This window comes from Molothrus ater, chromosome 1, assembly GCF_012460135.2.
Source record: "Molothrus ater isolate BHLD 08-10-18 breed brown headed cowbird chromosome 1, BPBGC_Mater_1.1, whole genome shotgun sequence".
Taxonomy (NCBI): domain Eukaryota; kingdom Metazoa; phylum Chordata; class Aves; order Passeriformes; family Icteridae; genus Molothrus; species Molothrus ater.
This window is the reverse complement of record NC_050478.2, coordinates 128,826,369-128,848,235: the sequence shown is the minus strand read 5'-3', so window position 1 is coordinate 128,848,235 and position 21,867 is coordinate 128,826,369. Positions and strand designations below refer to the sequence as shown.

Genomic DNA, 21,867 nt, shown 5'->3' with positions numbered 1-21,867 from the left:
CCTCGCGGCGGGCCGCGATGACGTCATTGCGCAAGAGGGACGTAAAGCACCACGTGCCTTCCCCCCCCCCCCCCCCCCCCCCCCCGCTCTCTTCCCCCCCCCTCCCCGCCCAGAGCGGCTCCCCGGCGGGCGGCGCGCGCGGCTTCCCTTGAGGCGCGGGGCGGGAGCGGAGCCGGAGCCGCTTCCTCAGGGCCCGAGCGGCCCCGGGGAGGAAGCGAGGGCGTGTGGGGCCGCGCTGTGCCGGTCCCAGGGGTGCCCTGTGGGGGGCACAGGGATTTGCCCCGATGCCCGCAGGTGTTTCAAACCCAGTGCCCGTCGGCACCCACTCTCCGCGGCCGCTGCTGGCACTGTCCTTTCCAATTGCATTTCTTGTTGCGTTTCTAGCCAGCCTTCCTTGCAGCAGCTGGAGTTTTTTACCGTTTTTCAGGGAGGTTCCCAGAATCATTAGGGTTGGAAGGGACCTCTGGAGATGATCCAGTCCAGCCCCTCTACCAAGGCAGGGTCATCTGGAGCAGGTGACGCAGGAACGTGGCCAGGTGGGTTTGGAATGTCTCCATAGAGGGAGGGACATCCCTGGGCAGCCCGTTCCATTGCTCTGCCACTCTGCCTAAGGCAGCTCTACCTTACATTGAGGTGGGACTTGTTTCTCACTTGTATTTCTGGCCTTTAGTCCTCGTCCTGTCGCTAGGCACCAGCAAAAGGAGTCTGGCACCATCCTCTTGACACATTCCTTTAAGATATAAATATCTTTGATGCGGTCCCTCTTCAGTCTTCTCTAGGCTAACCAGTGGGTTGGTGGTATATAAGAATAAAAAGAGCTACCACGCTGTGAAACTCCCGGTGCCTCTGGCCTTGCATGCCTTCCCTCTGGACAGGCTTCAACTGTTCCACACCTTGCCAATGGAGCTGTTTTGAACAAATTAACATCTCAATGTACCGAAGGTTGAGTAGCAAAGCCAATAGAACAGCCATTTGTTTCTATAGAAACTAAACACCTTAGCAGGGATTGTACCAAGCATTGATTTTGGTGATTTTTTTTTAACTGGAATTTACTGCTTTTGCAGCCTGCTCTTGCTTGTTTTCAGGAAATCAGAAATTTGGAAAACTGACTTGGATTTTTTTAGCATGTGAGGAATGATGGTAATCACATGATAGCGGTAGCAAAAAACCTCTGGAACCTAGTTCAGTGAGTTAGAATTGATTTCTGTGTCTGTATAATCATGAACATTAAAAATCTCAGTTTGTTTCCCCACTTCCAGACCTTAAGAAACTTTGAAACTTCCCATCTTCCACTCCTCTTTCTTCCTAGGCTCTTTTTCCAGTTCAGCTGAAAGGAGCTAATCCAAGAATAGGCTGATGCAGCTGCTTGCTGCCCAGAGATTTGGGGAGTTTGTGAAGGTTTTTTTCCAAGCTATCATTAACATGAGGAAATGTCATAGAGAGAAGAAGTACTCAATTGATGCATTCCAGATTTCTTAGATGAAGTTTCCCCATATGTTCTGTTCTCAAGTGGCACTGATACTCAAATGCCTTCAAGAATACAAATAAGTAATTTAGCTTATCCTGGGAGGGAAATACTAACATTTCTGGAAGTCTACAAGACATGGAATAGCACTCATTCTCTTTGGTAGTGAGACAGTGCAGTAGCTGTGCATTTACAAACTAGTAGGTCCATGTTTACCTTTTTACATTTTTTCCCTGTTAGGACAGAGCATAGAGTTTATTTATTATTTAGTTCTGTGTTTGACTGTACCTAAGTTTGTTCGATTTTTTAATTTTTTCCCCCCAAAATCAGTATTTATGCTTTCCCTGAAAATATTTGTGGTGTTTATCACAGTGATTCTCATGAGCTATGTAGACTTGAGTTATTTTATCAGAATCACTTGCATGTTTTGATAAGCACCTGAAAAGCCTTGCTCCTCAATTTGATTTTTTTTTCCCCAGACAATAAAAAAATAAATATTTCCCTTTGGCAGTCATTTCTTTTTTCCATTGAACAGTAGGAAGATGGGTCATATGATTTCCCGCAGAGCCCTTCTGAATGCTGTCAAGAATTTTTGGTAGGTTTTGGGAAGTTCCAGATAATTATGTTTGGTTTTCTGTTCAAGATGTAGCTCTCCAAAGTGTTTAAATTTCCAAATGCAATGACTTTTTCATTGGAATGCTTCAAGGGGATGTGTATAAGGAAGAGATTTCCATTGCTCTCTCCCTTCCACCATTAACACACAGCCTTTAAAAGTTAATGGGTTATGGAAACCTGCTAGATACAGGGAAGGAGTTGGGAAAGCCCTAAGGGGGTGCACATCTGTTAGGCCTCAGCATTCTGCTGCTGGCCATTTCCAAGCAATCTTTTTCTGTAGTTTTATTTACATTGTGTCTAAACCCCAGTTTTACCCATTGCTTGTGGCTTTGCCAATGCAAACACTCAGTGTGACCAAAATTGAAAAAAAAATTAAAATGGATTCCACTGGAACTTGTATTCAGAGCCAGAATAAACTTGAGTAGTGCAAGTGTCAGCTCTTGTTCACACGAAGAGTTTACACTGCTGTCTAAAATGGCAGCTAAGCACAGGTGAGAGGGCACAGAGCCAAGTGCTCAGCTGATGATGTTATTCTGACAGGAGTTTGGAATATGGAGGAAGCTCCAGCTCAGGGATGTGAGGCTGCATCTTACTGGTTGACTTTTGCATTACCAGGAAGTGGCAAGCATTGAACTGCTTTGGCCACTTGTTTTTGGAAGATAATTACAGCTTGATGGCTCTTTGATTATCTGAATTTGACTTCAATAGAATTGCTTTCTGATTGCAGAACTACTCATTCTTACAACTTGTGTTTTTTAAGAACTTCAAAATAGAAGATTTGTCTGAAGTTCTCTCGATTGCCCCAGTCTTGGATATGAGCATCCAATACTGAAATGATATTTTAAATTCATGTTTGCCAAGTCATGGACCAAACCAGATTTTTTTCTTTACAAAATATATCTTTGAGACAACACTGTATGTCTTGGTCTAAGAAATTTGGCTGCCTACATTGCAGAGCTCCTCCCGTGTAGATAGTGATATTTTCAGGTGTACAGGTAAAGCAGCAGCTTCCTCATGAAGGTGCAGCTATAAATGCGCCAACACCCAACGAGCAGAACAAGTTTCTGATAATTTTCTGTGCAAGAGTTTTGTCAACTTGGAAATACCATACAAAATAACTCCTGTGGAATCACTGCTGTCATGTCTGAAATTCAGTAATTCAGTTTTGATGAGATTCAGTGTTTCTTGAGGGTTTCAGACTGGTAGAAGCACACAGTTTGGCAAGGATCTCTGGAGGTCATCTTATCAGCCTCCTGCTCCACAAATGTTCAGTTCCAGTGGATCAGGAACTTCTGAATAACATTCCCTGGGACAGATCTATTCCCACTTCTTGCTAGGCAGCTGCAGCAGGCCTGGTGGGTTACACAGGAGTCTGTTCGTTCTGAGCGGAGGGGACCTGCTAAAGATGGGAGGGTTGGGGTAAGAGACTGCAACGGACTTTGCTCTGTAAACAGTGGGTGCAGATGTACCACAGGCTGATGGCTGTGGCTGATGGGACCTGCAGAAGTCAGGGAAGAGGCCCTGAGTTGAAATAAAGGCTTCAGGCAGTGAAGGAGAGCTCCAGAGTGCACTTTCCAGGCTGTTAACTCCACGTGTCAACAAAGATGACATCAGGCAGGCACCGTAAGATTGTATGTTACTCTGGAAGAAATGAGGCCAACATTCCTAGAAATGTCAGGCAAGAATGCTGTGCAAAAAACTGCAGTTTCTAGATTGTTCCCAAGGCTGAAAAGAAGTTCCTATAATGAGGAGCAAAGTACATGGCAAGGTTTCCATCACCTTGTGTCACAGACTGAAGCAAGGTAGTTCTTTCATAGCAGAGCTGATGAAAACTCACTTTCGATGGAACTTTTCTTGCACTGGGATTTTCAATGTCTAATAGTGCACACATCATTTCTCTGTCCTCAGATTCTTCAGAAACTAAAAGAAGCTGAGCTCTGCTTTGATCTTTATCTTTCCCCTAGCTGGAGGACTAGGTGGTTCTCCTGCTGCCTCTCCAATGCTTAGGTCAATTAAGCTAGCAGAGACCTCTGAGACCAGAAATTTGTGTCAAAATTTGGCTGAGACTCAGATATTCAGAAGTGAAAATGGTGAGCTTTGACACACGGCCTGGACTGAAATACATTGTTTAAAATCAGACAGTTCTGGAGGTGCCTGATTTCCCTTCTCCTCCCTAGTCTGATCTACTCTGCATTTCCTCGCTTCAGCTCTGTAGTGAAGGACTCCAGGGACACAAATTAGGATTCTGCAAGAAATTTAGCCTCCAAGAAAGCTGGAGAGGGGCTTTCTACAAAGGCACATATAATGGCTTTACACTGGAAGAGAGCAGATCTAGGTGAAAGATAAGGTCGAAATTATTCAGTGTGAAGGTGGTGGTGCACTGGAGCAGGCTGCCTGGAGAAGCTGTGGATGTCTCATCCCTGGAAGCATTCGAGGTTGGATGGAGATTTGAGAAACCTGGTCTAGTGGGAGGTATCTCTGCCCATGGCAGGGAGGTTGGAACTGGATGTTCTTTAATGTCCCTTCCAACCCAAATAACTCAAGGAGCCCATGCTCTGTTTCTCCTTTCTTTACAGTATGGTTTGCTTTCTTTGTTTGGGGGTGTTGGCACAACATCTCTGGGATCAAGTAAGGTCTCTGTCCGGTGTTCAGTGGAGTTTGTAGATCTACCAGAACCTGGTGGTCTGAGATTTGACACTCACTTGACATTGCTTCTCACCATGGCTGTAGCCCCTTACTTGCATCTTTCTCTTCCAGCTCCCACAGAGAGACCTCTGAACATCTGTTCCTTCTGACTGGGCATCCAGGACATCTCTTCTTGTCCAGGCCCCACCACAAAGTTTACATGATCACTTCCTTATGTGTAGACCAGACCTGGCCACTGACAAATGCAGCTGAGTGTGACAAGAGGAGCTCACCAGGCATCCTGGGCACCATGCAGGAGCTGAGGGAGGAGAGGCTGTGGGCATCCCCTTGTGTGACTGTCCCATGGGCACAGCTGGCCTGCACAGTGTACATGGTGGCAGTATCTCTGACACTTTGTGTCACCTGCACAGGTGTTCCTGTGCAGGCAGCTGTAAAACAGAATTGTGTTCTTTTGTATCAGAGCAGCTTCCTTTAAGTTCCTGGTAAGGAAAGACAGAATTTGTTTGAACTTTGGCAACTTTAGGGTGGGTATATATGTTCCTGGGGGTTTTCTGGGTTCCCTAGGGAATTGCCTTCTCCTTATCTGTCTGCAGGCTGTCAAGGGAGTCCAGGTGATTAACTAGGACAAGAAAATGGGTTTTTTTTATTTTCCTATTAGTTTCATTTGATTGGGTTAGCTACTCTTAGCTAACTGCCATCTCTGAAGGTAACCATATTTACCTTCAAAGATGGCAGTTTTGAAAAAAAAAATCATCATTATAAAATGTGTGGATGAAATGCATTCACAGCAATAGTTCTGTGTGGCCTTGATTCAGGTACTGCCTTCTGAAATTATTGCAGAGTAAATTTGTTTTTGGCAGGGAAAGGAGTGGAGACCTTCCAGGTAAAAAGCAAGTGAATTATTCCATGGACTCTAGTGGGGCCAGGATTTACCTTTCAGCATACATTCTTTCAGCCATACATACTTTTTAGCTGCTGTTCCTCTGTCATTAAATAGCCATTTGTCATGGATGGCTATTTATAATACAGGAAGAAACAATAGATAGTTCTTGGATTTTAATTCCCCTTGAAAAAAATATTAAAAATTAAACATTTCCAGAGAAGTTCAGTGTAGCACAAAGCAGTGGGTGCCAAGTCCCCAGCCATCCCCCTACTGAGGGTGGTTTTGTTGGTCAGCTCTAACTGTTCCTCATGGACTGAACATCCCCAGCTTTCCTAGAGATAACGAGGCACTTTGGGAGCAGAGTTTCCCATTTGGTTTACCAAACCAAAGGAGGCCACATTGTGTGCTCTCAGGCTGCTCCACAACATCAAACAGAAGAGGGTGAGAGGAAGACGAGTTGCGAGCCCAAACTGCTGATTTGAACAATAGCACAGGCACACAGACAGAAAACCGATCTGCATGTGAAATAGCTCCAAAGCAGCCCCCGTTTACAGCTGGCACTTGAAGCAAACCAGAGGCTGTGTCATTTGAGAAGTGGCTTATAAACAGCGGCTGTTCAGGAGAAATTTGACCTGGCAAAATGAGTGTACACAGAGACTACAAATCCACCATCCCTTCTGAAATATCTCTGCCATATTTCAGCACTTGGAGGTTCCCGTCAGGAGGTGCAGGGAAAGTGTCAAACAGAGCCCATTCCCTTTAAAGGATGAGTTTTGCTTCCAGGGATGATTGCACCTTCTGCTAAAAGTCTTATGATCTTTTTTCTTCTTTGTTTTCCCCCTTTCAATCACTAAGGACATTCACATAGAACAGGATGGTTGTTTTTTGCTGTTCTTCCATGTCCATATAGCATCTTCCCTAGATGAGAACACCGTTGCAGTGGGTCTTGCAACCAGTCACAGAAGTGATTAAATGTCAAAAAAGTATATATTAAATTCATGTGAAGAGAGGTAGCTCTAACATTTGGGAGTCCCACAAAACAGGATTTTTATGGTGATGGTGCTTCAGTACTGAAAGGCAGAAAATTGCGACAGAGACAGTGGTCAATAGGAAATGCAGCACACAAAGGCTGTGCTGGGAACTGCTTTGGCAGTTAACATTTAGCTTCACTAAAAGCAATGGAGGAAAAAAATATTAATAAATAGTGTGAAAGGTTTTTCTTCCATTGCAGTTAAGAGGAAAGGGACACAGTTAACTGATGGCTGAGCATTTTATTGTGAATAACAGCAATTGCAACACTGTTGCATATGCCTGTATATGTGCTGGTGAGCATATTTCTATAGACAGGTAGTTGACACGAAACTGCAGGCAGATTTGCACATTCAGAATTACTTGCTACTAACTGAACATACAGGTAGTTTCACTTGCCTTTTGCTGTGAACTGAGACTTTAATTATTGGGGCTTAAATATTTAATACTGTATGTAGTCTATTTTTTAACAAACGTGTCAAGTAAAAGGTTTAGGTATTGCAAAATGGGAAAGGAGAAGAAATATGGCCCTAAGTCATCTTTGAAACATTTTCATGAAAACTGTAATGCCTCTAGAATCTGAAGGAGGGCAGTCAGTATATTATCTCTTGCAGGAAACTTCAAAGTTTGAATTTGCCAGGTAAGCCAGGTATAAACTTGTTAGGATTTGGCAGATCTGTTCACTCATGATTACGTACTTACACTTGGCCTTTACTCCCGTACACTTTGTACAACCTACCTAGACCCAGCTAAATTTGTGTGAAATTTTCCCGGTCACCATGCCTTCCAGCTGGCAGGGGAACTCCTTGGCTGCTCCTCTGGGCAGAATGCCTGCTGGGCACACTGCTGATGTCCATTGGGAAATGTCTTCTTGTGTCACCTAGCTTTTGGGACTACTGAGGCAAGAGCACAAATACATTGGTTCGGGATGTCCCATTTAGAAATGCTGTTCAATTTTAATGCACAAGCTATAGGCTTTTGCCTGAGGAATGTACAGAAGTTTATAGCATGTAAGGCACTAGGGCAGGAGTTCAAATAGGCTTCAGTCATAATGACAGACAACTTATCCATTTGGCTTTCTATTTCCTAGGATTTATTCTGCTGTTCTGATAAGCTATGATTTAAAGCACACTGAAGTGCCAGTGCAGGCTAACAGCCCTTTTCCTACACTGAAACACATCATGGAGAGTAAAGACACTGTGCTTTGTATCTCTCTCCCAGTATGAGGTAAAAAATAACAGAGGTATGGGGCTCTGCCCACAAAGACCACCTCACAGGCTGTCAGCTGAATTTGGAGTGGGAATCAGATCCAGAAAACAGATACCTGAATTCAGGTGTCTAATCTCCCACACTGGAGACTTAGTTATGGCAGTCTATGGAGCTGGGTGTGATTCACCTGAGGAAATGTAGGTATCCATCCTCTGTTAAGCTGAATCCCTCCGGCAGGCAGTGGGAGGTGGGACACGGAGCTCATCGTGTGTCAACACCTCTGAGTACACAGCTACAGCTTGGAAGCCCGTTCCTGGTAAGGATGTGCTGATGACAGGGATTCAGTCTCCAGCTGCTGCGTTGTTTCTGCAGTTTAATGAGAGGGGTGGGCTGGGCCCCCCCCCCGGCAAAGGATGGAGCTGCAGAGCCCTCTGGAGAGCCAGAGTCTGAGCAAGCTTCATCCCCTCTGTGAGGGGTGGGTGAGCACATTAGACCTTATTTAGGAAGTCAAAATGGCACTCAAGGCTGTGCAATAAAGAAACAACATCTCTCTGTTAAAATTATTTTTACAACCTCTATTGTCGAGTTCAGACAAATAGACTTAACCAAGCCTTCTTAGCATATGAAACATTAGTATCTACCACTTATGTCTGAACCTATGTTTTAGATTTTATTTTCCAGACAAAAGAGTAATTTAAAATTATGCAAATGAGCTGCCAAAGCAAGGCATTATGCAGATTTGTGAGGCAGGCAGCAGAGTGTTAACCCTTGGTGCTGCAGCTTGCTGCAGAGGGAGTGCTGCTGCAGCAGCTCTGCGTGAATTCCTTCCAGCCCTTGTGCTCTTTAATTACAACACTCCTGTGGCAGGGCCTGAGGTGTGAGGCTCACCCCCTGTACACCCCCAGTGCCAAGTGAATTTAGGTGGATGGAAGAGCTGTGTTTGCTGCATTGTTCACCTCACAGTCCTGCCCAGCACAAGCTGTGCACAAATCTGGTCTGGGCATCTCAGAAAAGACAAGTGTTGTAACTGTCATCCGTGGTTTCATACGGGTTGTTTCCAGAATATTTGAAGTGACTGTCATGGGAGAAATATTAAATTGCTTTTCAAATGCCAGCACTGCAGTAACACTTTAAAAACAATTGACACTGTCAGCTCTAAGTCCTCTAGCTTGCTGGCCTGGCTTGTATACACAAGATGCACTAGCAGCCTTGACTTTCTGTAGAGGAAAGCTATTAAAAGAACTCCATGTTGTGCTAATTTGTGGGTTCAATAGCTCATTATCCCACCCAGCTATAAAGGTGGTGGGAATAACTCTCAGTCAGGAACAGATGGGTTTTGATAGAAATCCAAGGTCTGATCTGCTCTGGAAGTTTGCCCTGGTCTCTGCAACTGATGCCAACAGCTGACATAGTCACATTGGTGCAAGCACTAGTGCTGAGCAACAAATCCAGTATTTTATAGCAGTAAAGTTTGGCAAATGGCAAGAGCAGGCAAATCCCCAACATGCACCAGGATGTAAGTGCAGCTGATCACTAGTGGAGGTGCCTGATGATGGGTTAAAATAGTGGCAGCCAAGCCCAGGGAAAGAGGGAGAGAATTCACATTGAGCAGTTTTGGAAGGACTGGGTTTGTGCTTCAGTCATGCTCATGTGGGATGCCATGCCCTGTGAATATTGGATTTGTTCAGCATCAGGCAGGGGTGGATCCTGGTGAGGGCAGGAAGGACTCTGGCTTCAGTATGGGAGGACTTGAACCCACATTTCCTCCTGCACTCCAGTTCATAGAATCATACAATAGAATCATACAGTGATAGTTATTCGTGGCTCTCTGTGAGAGAGCTTACAGAGCAGTGCAGGTTTCAAGGAAAACACCAGAATATGTATTTCTGTAGTGAATTACTTCAGGAGCCAACGTCTTGGGGCTGCTCCAGGACACAGAAGTAATCTGGGTTTCTCTCTTGCACCCTCTTACACCCAAACCCTTTAAAATTTTCTCCACTCACCAAATTGCTCCCTCACACTTTCTTTTTAGTTAAAGATGTAATTTCAAGCTGCCTGTCAGAAGCTGCCTGTCTCAACCAGCAATACTGAATAAACACTTCAATATGTTCAAACCTGGATGCTATTGGTGAGTTTACAGGCTTAAAACCTATGACCATTTTCAAACTGGATACACATGTGTGCACATAAAGGTTATCTCAGTTTAGCTACTTTGGTTTTGCTTGTCCTTAAGAGCATTTTTGGCTCAAAAATGTGATGTGTCTCACGTATTTGGAAAGAGTTGTCCAAAGCACATGATCAACATCTGTTGGTTTTGATATGCCAGAGGAGCTATGTAAGAGATGCAGAGATCAGAGAATACATTGCTGCTGTGTGTATTTGTTTTTAAATTTGGATTTTCTGTTTTGAATTTGGAGTTTATCTATTGCTCAGTTTTTCTATTTAAGCAATGGGCTGAAGGTCTGGTTAGTAAAAAAAAAAAAAAAGCTTGAAACTCTACATTGGTTCAGGTTTTGTTAGTTTTGGAGGAAAAGAATATAAGGATAGAAAGCTCAAAAGGGTATAAATCAGACACTGCTGCTGTACTGCCAATGCCTGGCCAGCTTAAAAGAACTAAACTACTTTAAATAGGCAGAAACACTGTTTTATGATGGCAAACAACATAGCTGAGCACCAAGACCATGGAAGGAAGTTGCTACAAAACCTCTATGGTGCTCTGGAAAAGTTTTGCAGCACAGGCACCTGTAAGAGTTGTCACCACCTGCCAGCCTGGCATTTCCTAAAAACAGGGGTGTAAAATTGTAGTACACCTTGTTTTCTATAAATGCAGCACCTGGAAATGCCTTACAGCTCATTTTAAGTTACTGCAGCTTCAGGGGGGACTGTAAGCTCTTCCCAGACCCATCTCTGAAGACTCAACACTAAGGTCTTGTCCACAGTAACACTGAAGCCCTGACTTCTGTGTCCAGACAAGGTCTGCCCTGACTGCACTCATCTTAATTAGGTTCTTAGCAAAGATCTTTGCTTCTGTGAGCTCTAACCTTGCCCATGCTGAGATTTCAATAAGGTAAACTGGAAGCTAGACTAGCCCTCTGCAGGCACAGCCATGGAGTCACTTTGCTTTTGCACTGACCTGCATGGTGGCTTTGCCAGCAAAGATTTCCTGCAGGCATGCTGCCAGCTCGGGTGGGTTCTCTGCATGGGGATGCTTCAGAAAGCTGAGGTGCATCAATCAAAAATGTTACAACTGCAGGTCCACAGTGTCAGCCTGCACACGCTAAAACCCTAATTTCATACCAAGTAGTTGTAACTGTGATGAAATCTTAAGGATGGTATCTTAATCCTTTTAACACTTGATTTCTTTTGTATGGCTACTTCATAGTTTAACCATTTAAGACCATTTCTATGAGGAAACTGGAAGGTAAAAGACTGGGGAATCAACAGGGACCAGGTTTTTCTTTCATCATGAAGTCATCTGTCAGTGCAGCTCATGACTGGAATTAAGACAGGCAATGTCTATGAGGGGTTGCTAAGGATTGCTTGTCTACACACTTCCCTGGTATCATTTTGCAAAAATGGGTGATGTGAGGTACAGTGATGGAGGAATGGCTGCTGTGAGCACAATGACCAGAGCTGTGAAATTTCTAGGCTGTGAAATTCCCTTTGTGTGGGAACCCCCTGAAGGTGTGTCACCAGCAAACTCCTGTCCTTCATTCTGCACTCCTCCCTGCCCACCTGGTGAAACACCCATCTTGCTACAAGCCATTAGCACCCAAAAGGTGGACAAGGGGATTTCCTGCTCCTTCAAAGATAAGCAATAAATTAGGAGAAATAAGAAATACATGTTAAACCTGAGGGCACTCCTTCAAAGAAAGATTCCTTTTATAACAACAGGGTTCATTCCAAAACAAAGAAGGCACTCCAGAGAAGATGTGATGCAGATATGAAATACTGATACATGAAGTATGGCTCTTACAGGATTTTCCATTCTGGTCTATCTAGTTTGTTGACACATAAAAAAGATCCAGATCTTCAGTTTAACTTAAAAAAAACAAACCTCTTAGGAAATGCTTTTTTTATACAGCATATAATTAATGTATGGAATCAGCACAGTATGTTCCTGACAGGTATAGACTAGCTCTGCACTTGATGGTCTATCAGCCTTTTGAGCTGTGTCCCTGTGAGATGCTGTGGGAGGGAGGGCTCAAAACAGTGTGTAAGGCCAGGAACTCAGCTGTTAATTTAAAGAAAAGCCTTTAGTTTCTGGAGCAAGAAAACTATAAGAGCTATAGTAACATCTGGAGCTTTCTTGGTTCAAAGAAGGTTTTTCGGCATTTCAGAAAGGAATATGTGCATGCACAGAAAGCAGTTCCAGTGGTGTTACTGGAGCAAGGTCTCATCCAAAGACTCTCAGATTCCACGCTTGGTGACTCAGAAAGTAGCACCCACATCACATGCTTTTACAGCAGTGACATTCACACCTGAGGGAGTTCCCTGCACCTTCCTTATGGCAGGTAAGGAAAACGAGGACCCAACGGACTCAGCTGGATAGCTGCTGATGGGAATAGCCATGTCCTAGCAGCACCCCTCTCCTTTGTCAGCTGCAGAGAAAATTTAGAGGGAAGTGGATGTGTTTGCTAGAGGTTTGAAGAGGGTGAAGCCCATCAAGGTGCCTGCTGACTGCAGCTGGGGAGCCTTCTGCTTTCCCTGCTCTGAAGGCAGAGCCACCCCAGATGGGGTGCTGGGAGATGCAGGTTCCCCTTGGTGCTGGGTGGCTGAAGCAGGCATCCCTTGCAGCTGTGCTGTCCATCCTGCCCCTCTGGTAGGCACAGCTGCCCCAAAGCAAGGATGTGCTCCTCCCGTGAATCATCTCCTCAGCCACACAAGTTAATGTGTCACTACATCTCTGGGTCTCTGTGCTCACCACAGCCATGGGCCTAAGACTGGTGCAGAGCAGGCAGGACCTGGGCAGGTCTTGCTCAGATGCAGGACAGCTGAGTAGTGAGGAGAAACAGGAAAGGCAAGTCCAAAGGCTGGTGTGACACAAAGGGAAAAGGTGATGTAGTAACACCAAGTGAGCAGGCACAGCCCCGTGCAGCCTACTGGTGTGCACTGGAGCCCTCCCATCAGGATATGCTATGGCAGCACTGTGTCTCCAGCTGGAAATGAGAAGGGGTCTTCCCCAAAGTAACCAGCACAGGCAGGGACTGTTAGAGGCGGGATTCTGGAGCAAACCTGAGCCTTGCTCATCACCACAACATCCTTGTGCACAGGTAATTGCCTCTTCCAAAGCAGCAGCCCTCACAGACCTGAGCCTAGGAGGTGCAAAGCATCTGGGCCATCTCAGAGATCAGTGCTTCTGAAATAGGGTGTGATTGTTACGGTTCATCAAAGCACAGGCTTAACTTTAAACTCCTCAGTCATACAAGTAGTTACTGTCTGACCCTGTCTCACACCCTAACAGTGTTGCCAAAGGAGGAGGGAAAGAATTGAAATTTTACACCGTGGCATATGGAGTGATTCAGAATTCTTCTAAAATGGAGATGGTGAGAATGTTTTTGTCAGGTCTTTGATCCCTTTCAAAAATAGAACCCCCTGGATGTGATTAGAGAGAGCTCATGCTGTGAGCTGGAGTTTTTGTAATCACTGCTGACTGGAAGTGCCTGTCAGTCTGATTTGTGCATTTTTCCAGTCTTGTTTTATAATACAATCAAATTGCTGTTCCCACATTGTAAGACACACTTCACAAGTTTCTTGGGAGAGGACACCAAGCTCCAAGGCTAATTCATTTTTCCTCTCAAAAAAGAATTTTTCCATTTTTTTCTTCTTAAACTATTTGATTTTATGATTACTCACAGAGGCTGAAAATGATTCAACAAGCCTTGGGTAATCCCCAGGTGTTCTCCAGATTGGAAACCAGCAATTGAAAAGGGAAAAAATATAGAAGAAAAGACAAATTTGTTTCAAAATTGAGGAACTTTTTATTTCACGGTACTTAAGTGGTTAAACAACTGTAGAGTGGCACATCAGGATGTATTTCCAGGTAGATGTTCACATCCCTGTAAGGGGCCCTAAACCACCGCAGAAACAAGATAACAGAAGCCCTTGGATTTTAGCCACCAGCCTTATTTACCTCTGCTCTAAGGATATTGTAGATAAAACCTCTGAGACCCTAGGATAGATTTACAGAAGAAAGTAAGGCTGGCACCTCCTGTTTCACCATGCTTAGTGCCATGAGGTAGGACCTGTAAGCTCACAGCTCATTCTTCTGGGCCACCGCTGTTGCTGCACCTTGCCAAGGAGATCCTCACTGCAAAAAAGAACTGCTCATCCCCCTTTAAACAGGAAAGAATGAAAAAAAAGGCAAAATGAGATTGGAGTTTTCTTGTCATCACAAGAGCCTTGTTCCATCTGTGTGGAGAAAAGCTGTCACAGAAATGATGGGAGGCTGGTGGTGGTAGCTGGCTGCCAAAGGAAGACACTGCCTGGAATGTACAGCTGATGTTAATGAGTGGCATAAATTTAATTGGTAATTAATTTTTTATTCAAGCTGACTTTTTTTTTCTTCCTAGCAGAACAGACAAGAGTGGAAATGTTTCACATAATCACTGATTTCACTGAAGCTTTGACACCATTATCAAGTGTTTTTAATACTTTTTGATTTTATATGAATCCCATAAAAAATCCAAACACCAGGATGTAAACAAAAGACTTCAAGGAGCTTAGTTTTGATATTTCTATTACATTCCAAATTTGGAATGAAAGGAGGTATGAAATAATCACTCTCCCAGGAAAATGTGACATCTCACACAGCTCTGACCATTCTTGCATAAGTCTCAAGGATCTCTGCTGATGGACAAGTCTCCCCCTGCACTCAGTGATGCTGCAAAACATCCAGCACACCTGCCACAAAGGGAATTCTCATTCACATCCTACTGGATGCTCAGGGTCACCTTCCAGGGCAGCAGCATCAATTGCCAATACCATCTTTTGGGGGAGTACCTTCTGAAGCACGCTGATGGAAAGGTAGAGGTCTTCTGATACTGCTCAAATAACCGGGACACATCTCTGACAAGTGGATAGGCCTTACCTTCATCTTTTAGAAGAGAAAACAAAAGGCACCTGCAAACTGTTTTCTTTTGAAGAGAACATGGATGTTGAAGAAATGAGAGAGTTCTTGTTAAAAGAGAGCTCTCTCATATTGCACTAGTGCCTTAGGCTGCAATGCAAAAGTATGTATTCTATTACCATCTGTTAAAGCCAGGTAGGGCAGTGCTCTTTGTCTTCCCCACCATCCTCCCTCCAGGGGGATATCTTCTGTTAATGGGTCATTGAGTGTCACTGCATGACTGATAAAATCACTGTAATCTCACATTGTGAGATGCTCTGCCCAGGGGAAGGAGCCAAGCATTCCTACCTGGATATAACCTGAGATTTAGAACACCACCTTCAGCCTTTTCCACTGGATTCCCAGAGGAAGACTGGACTGTCTGCACCACCACTGGACCTTCAGAGGAGAACTGAACCCTGATTCTGCAGGATCCCTGCTTCAACAGAACTGCATTTGTCACTCCAGGAGGACTGCAGCCACCATTTAATCAGACTGCTACCAACACCCTGACCAACAGGCTGTCAGGTTATATTCTGATTCTGTCAGTAGGTTTTGGTTGGTTGGTTGGTTGGTTGGTTGGTTGGTTGGTTGGTTGGGTTTTTTGTACTACTGCATTTTTATTTTAATTTTCCTAGTACAGGACTGTTATTCTCACATTTTTGCCTGAGACCACCTTAATTTCAAAATTATAATAATTTGGAGGGAGGGGGTTTACATTTTTCATTTCAAGGGAGACTCCTGTCTTCCTTAGCAGACGCTTGTCTTTTCAAACTGAGACAACTAGCACGTTGATTTCTACTCCTGCAGCAAAACTGTGTTTCATTTGTAGAGGACTCTCCTGAACAGAAGCAAATGTCAGACTATTGACTAACAACATAGAATGCAGATTTTGTAGCAAATAACATTTTGTTTGCACTTAGGTGGACAAGATACCTTCAATGGAAGAACAAGAGCCAGTAGATACACTACACACTGAACTCCACAGGCACCAGTGGCTCTTGGCACTCGCTCACAGATGGGGGTTTGTACCCGGGGTGTTGCACATGGCTGGCTAATACCACTTACCTTGTTCATACCTCTGAGGACTGGAAAGCACAAATAATGACCATGTTCAGCTACTCCACAATTTACATCTCTTCTGGGTGCTCAGTTAGCTGAGCTATTTGTACTAAATGGGAACAGTAGGAATACAGTAATGTTGGCTGAAAACAAAAGCTGAAGCAAGGGGATTTTCAGAGCAGCTTTAGGGCCTGAAAACTGCTGCAGTCTTCCTCGTTTTGTTACAGAAAGGTGGTAAGGAGTCCTAGAAATTACTCTGGTGGTGACAGACAGAAAAAAATTTCAATTTTTCAGCAGGCTGCTCCCTTTAAGCCTTGCAGCAGCTTTCAGATACTACCTTTGGGAAGAGGGACTGGCTTGATGGAGGGAGTGAGAAGCTCTCCCACAGCATCACTCCTTGTGCAGGATGGCAAGCAGCTGCTGCAAGCCCAGGCAGTCTGCACTGCCCCACCAGTGCAGGAGCAATGGCAGGGCTGGCAAGGCCAGGCCCTCAAGTGAATTAGCACCACTGACATTCCACTGATGGGCTTCTGCTCTCCATGGCATGGTGCTGCAGGATGTTTTAGTCAAGATCCCGTGTGCACATGGGACAAAGCATCTTTAGCAATGATGCTGGGTAGTGTGATGCCCTGAAGTATGCTGGGGAAAGACCTGTCACTGCTTTAATTACATTCAAACATGCACAGCTAGAGTGAATAATGCCATGAGCAGGTCAGGAATTGATTAACCAGTTTGCTGCTAAAGGGAAGGGTACCCTCTTCCTTTTCTTCCACCTGGCCTGTTTAGAGCAGACCTTGTTGGGAAGAAGGACATTTATTCACTTGGGTGTAAAAAATATGGTCCTGCCTCTCAGATCCCCACCACTGTGTGCCAGTGGGAGAGCAGGAGTGGGAGAGAGCCCAGGATAATGCAGGAACATTATTTAGTAGGACGACATGTTAGGACAGCACTAGGAAAACAAGGAAAAGACAACTCTTAAAAAAAGTTGACTAAGCATCAGTGTGTCTGAGCAGTAGCTTGAGGAGTTAGTGCAAAATATTTGATGAATCATTTAAATTTGAATTGAAGGAATTCAACTGCTCCATTATGAGTTTCAAGTGGAGAAAGAATTCCTTGAGGAAAGATATAAAAAGCAGTTATTGATATAGCATGAGTATTTTTTCCTATGAAGGTTAAAGAGTGTTAAATATGTTGGAAAAACCAACAGAATATCAAAGGATGTCTCATTTACATAAACAGTGTGTTGGCAATCCAGAAATACCATCCCAGGAGTTAATTCCACAGGTTCATACTGGAAGTCACTCCAAGGAGCAGGAGGCTGAGCTGGAGCCTGACACCTGGGTCTGCTCCAAGCCTTTCAGCAATACTTGACTGGACTTAGGGGCACAGTTACATGGCTAATTACTTCTGTTCCATATGGAAATGAGAAGAGGAGGAAATGATCATTATTATCCATTTGAGCACATGCTTACCTGAGTGCAGTGTGTGGCTACAGTGCTCTGTATGCAATTGCACTCTCAGTTAAACAATACCTGGATTTCTTCTGAGGGTTGGTACAGACTCAGCTTCAAGTGATATCCCTATACCCCACTTAAGAAGGTGATTGGGGTGTTGATAGATTCTGCCTGATACCTGTAAATCAGTGCTTCAGACACTGTCAAAACCTGGTATTGAAAATATGTTGACCACACTCTGAATTGATCTGTACTTGCTGAACTTGATGTGCTCTTGCTCAAAAGAGACCAAGAGAAACCTTGAAGGAATGGTTAATTCAGGAATTGTGTTTGAAAGGGCAAAGAAGATAGCAGTGCTTCCAGCCCTGGGAGTTAGATTTTGGGGTTTTGGAGGTTTAGGGTTGGGTTATTTGTTTGGTCAGTTATGCGGGGTGTTTTTTGAGGACTTTTTTAGGAGCTTTTTTTTGAGTTTCAGGTCATATGGAGTATCTTCAAATCCATCTCTGTGGACTCCCCAGGAAATTCACAGGACTCTATGAACTCAGTGGACTCAGAGTGGAGAGGTCCCTGGCTCTGTGCTATGAACAAGGGGAGAGAGTTACACCTGACAGTAAGCAATGAAGGACATCTGCCAGATTCCATTGCTCCATTGTGCTTTTATATTTGAGGAGCTTCTCAGCATCATGGGTATCAGAAAGACCTTGACAGCCAGGGATGCTTAAGGAGCCAAAGAATCTATTCTGTGTTTGACTTGTCTGTGTTGAGATGTTGTCTTTGAGGTCACTGTGGGAGTGGGTTCAAGACAACCTGTGAGACTGACAAGGGCTGGATCAGACATGGATGCTGTAGCACATGTACTCCTTCATTCTCCTCCTCATGCCAGATCAGAGCTGACTGTGCAGACTCCCTAGGACTGCAGCAGATACAAAACAGGAGGATTTCCTATTCCATTGATTAGTAAAGACAATTTCAAAGCAGCACTTGCAAGTTAGGCTCATTAGTGGACTCGCTTCCTTAACATCCCCAAACATGGGGCTTGGTCTTCATAGAAGTCAAAATTCACCTTGGCTTCACTGGGCAGGGACTTGCTAAAGCTGAAACCACAGTGCTATTACCCTGCTGATTCTCCATGTCCCAGTAACATGCAGCACCCACGTACCAGCATGCCACCAGCAACTCCACATTGCATTTACAGCACCAGCTGACTTGCAGTGAAAGAGAAACACCAAGAAATCCTCTCTACCAGAAGAAGTACTGGAACTACCCCACCAGCAGCTGCAGTAACACACTGTGTGCCAGAAGTCCCTCCTTCTCCTAGGGAAATGGAGCTGAGTTGGTTCTTGAAATGACAGACAGCACACCCTCAAGGTGGAGTTGATCTGTACTCAAAACAATTCTTATTCGTCCATCTACCTTCCAGGAAGTGCTTGGTGCTCCTTTCAAGTGAGGCCAGCTAGGCAGACCCACAGAAATGTGAGTGCCACTTCCTTGTGCCTGAGAATCACCAGCTCCACAGTAGTGACATTGTCCAAGTCACATGCACGAGGTTGCTTATTCCTCTAGTGTGGGCCCATAATTACCCATCCGTGCCCAGAAGGGCAGGCAAGCTGTCCCACAGCTCACAGGAAATAATTACAGAGCAGCTCACCTTCCTGCAGTACAACACTCTTCCTGATACATCCCAGAGGCAGCAGCAGCAGCATTACTCACAGTGGGTGATGTTTTCCAGCCTGATCCTCATGGCCTGGCTCAGCCATCCATCCCACCCCATCTGAGGCTGCTCCAGCCCAGCACAGCACGTTGATGCAGGGAAGCTGGGGAGGAAGTGGAGGACACGGCTGTGGCTGTGGGAAGCAGCCTATCAAGAAATGCTTGTTCAACACATGGCAGATCAGCCTGCCTCAGGAGTGAGCTGTTTCTGTAAATCAAATAGCTTCTCATGAGTCAGGAGCCCAACCCTTATTACAGAGTCACATCTTTTCAGAAATCGCTGTAATTCAGGGATTTTTATTGTTAACAGTTTTTGGCTTTCATGTACCAGCCTGAGGTGGGATCTGACTCCTTAGAGCTGTTAAGAGCACGGGTTTCTGTGTGCTGCCAGCACCCAAAGGGAGTGAAAGCCTGTAAAGGGATTCCAGGCAGCCCATCCTCATTTGCCAAGAGAGACAGATCAGTCCTTCTTCTCTGAATGCTTTTGAGGGCCCCTTTCCTAAAAATGACACCCACAGACTGTAAGCTCTCTGGAGGCATTACTGGAAATGACCACATATATCTGAGAACACTGAAATTAAATTTCTAATACTCAGCTGCTGTAATCTGCAAACAGTGCTTAGTGGTAGAAAGAGGCAGGAACCACTTTCCAAAGCTCTCTCCAAGTACATATGACCAAGAGAGTCGTTTGTCAGCCACAGCAGGTTCCCACTTCTGCTCAGCCTCTAGGAAGTCACACTGAGGATGATTGCCATACAGATCTCCATAGAAATTTCATAAAATATAAGATGAAACATAATTATTGAGTTGTCTAGTCTAGCCACCCATCCATCTCTTATATGTGCAAAGTGAACAATTTGCAGCAGAAGACCAAAAGTTTGAAAAGTGTGTGAGTAACGAAAAACAGCAATAGAAGCATGAAGAAAATCTTTACCAACATTGCTTAGCTGCTGCAGTAATGGAAAACAAGGCTACAAATTACTTTCAGAGCTCTATATTTCCATTGCTTTAAAAGCTACAGCCCTTTTTTTCAGAGCATTACAAAAACATCCTGCCTGCAGATAGGCTTTTATGTTTTTTAAACACTGCTTGCAAACATAAGTGCAGGTATGTGGCTGGTGTGAGAGAGCCCTTGGGGATGAGGAGCTCCACACAGGGGTGTTTTGGGAAGTCTCTATAAACCAGTGTTGTCATCCCTGGATTAATTAATTCCACAGTGGGCACAGTGTTTCATCCAACTGCAGGATTTCCTGGGAGGTTTTGGGATACAGTGAGACAAGGCAAAGCACACACTGCTCCCAAGGCAATGCAAGCCAACAGCACTGCTGGGTACTGCCCTTCTGCCTGTGATGATGGTGGGAAAGGGGGCAGTGGAGGAGAGCAGAGCTTGGCCAGCACCTGCTTGGTTGATTTGTGTCCACACACACCTGCTATCCTGTGTATGGTATGTGGTGATGCCCCCCCAAGGTTATTTTGCCTGCAGGCCCCTCTGCTCAGTGTTCTGCTTGCAGACCATGCTGATGCTCTCCTGCTCTGGGGACAGTCTCCCTGGATGAGCATGCCTGTGGGGAAAAGCTCACATCCCTTGGCATAAAGATGCATCCCAAAGGAGTCAGCAACCCACTGCCTGCAGACCCTCCTCAATCTCCTGTGGGGCACATGGCAAATCCTCAACCCCCCAGTTTCATGTACCAGGAAGGTTTAGCTTCAAATTGTTTCTTGAGCTGTTCCTTTCCCTGCAGAAGTTTTGTTTTGATACACACCCTTGTGTTCAGCATCTTTGCTCTGCAGGGGCATTTGTGGTCCCTACTCGTGTATCAGAAGGGAGACTGAGCTTGATTAGAGTGATCAGCTCAGTTCAAGTGATCGGCTCCAGACCTCATCTCTTCAGACTGGGCTTGGCAAACAAAACCCCCTCTGGGAAATAAAGGGTTCAGGCTCAGCAGGCAAGAGAGACCTCCTGAAGGACTCTTTCATGTAGAGCTGAAGAGAATAGTGTCAGAGTTTTAAAGACAAAGTAGTGCCATCAGAGGGGTGTGCAGGCTCCACACAAGAGGGACACTTCACATGTTGTCAGCCTTTGAATTCAGCTTTTAAATAAAACATTGGTCTTCAGACCAAAAAAGTGATGCCTTTTATGAGTAATAAAGCACAAAGCAATTTATTTCTTTTTATGGATGAGGCTACCATTCAATATAAAATAATATAAAATATAAAAATATAAAATAATATGGCTATTTTGATTTTTTTGATAAGTCAAATTCATATTTCACCTTGGGAAAATAACACATCATCTGGCTTGCCACTGGGCAGATGCCTGAGAGACAAGGGTGTTGGCGCTGCTGAGGCTGGGATTAGCTTTTGTGTCACAGGCCAGTCCCAGGGAATATGTTTCATGGCTTGGGCTCCAGACCTTGTCAGAGGTGACGGGATGGAAGCTGATGGTCAGTATCATTGTTGGGAATTTTGGGCAGCCACGCTGAAGCAACATTGTGTACGAAACTGCATGCAAGTCGTGCTCCCCAAGGCCCGTGGGGCTCTGCAGCCCAGCCACTGCGCACACGTCCTGCTGCCATGTCCATCCCCGGCCTGTCCCAGTGCCATGTCCATCCCTGGCCTGTCCCTGCCGGGTCCATCCCCAGCCTGTCCCTGCCGGGTCCATCCCTGGCCTGTCTCAGTGCCGTGT

The 21,867-nt window shown here is 44.9% G+C and overlaps 1 long non-coding RNA gene across 3 annotated transcripts; it reads left to right on the top strand.

The window, feature by feature from the left end:
• Positions 1–166: 166 nt before the first annotated feature.
• Positions 167–21,410, top strand: LOC118694239 (uncharacterized). 3 transcript variants are annotated; one of them, XR_008508835.1, is made up of 3 exons: positions 167–536; positions 14,423–15,483; positions 15,879–21,410. It is a non-coding gene; the product is annotated as an uncharacterized LOC118694239 (long non-coding RNA). The 3 variants fall into 3 exon arrangements; XR_004981388.2 differs by lacking the exon at positions 167–536 and having other exon boundaries at positions 13,610–15,483; positions 15,879–15,979; positions 17,947–21,410; XR_004981387.2 differs by lacking the exon at positions 167–536 and having other exon boundaries at positions 13,610–15,483.
• Positions 21,411–21,867: the final 457 nt, after the last annotated feature.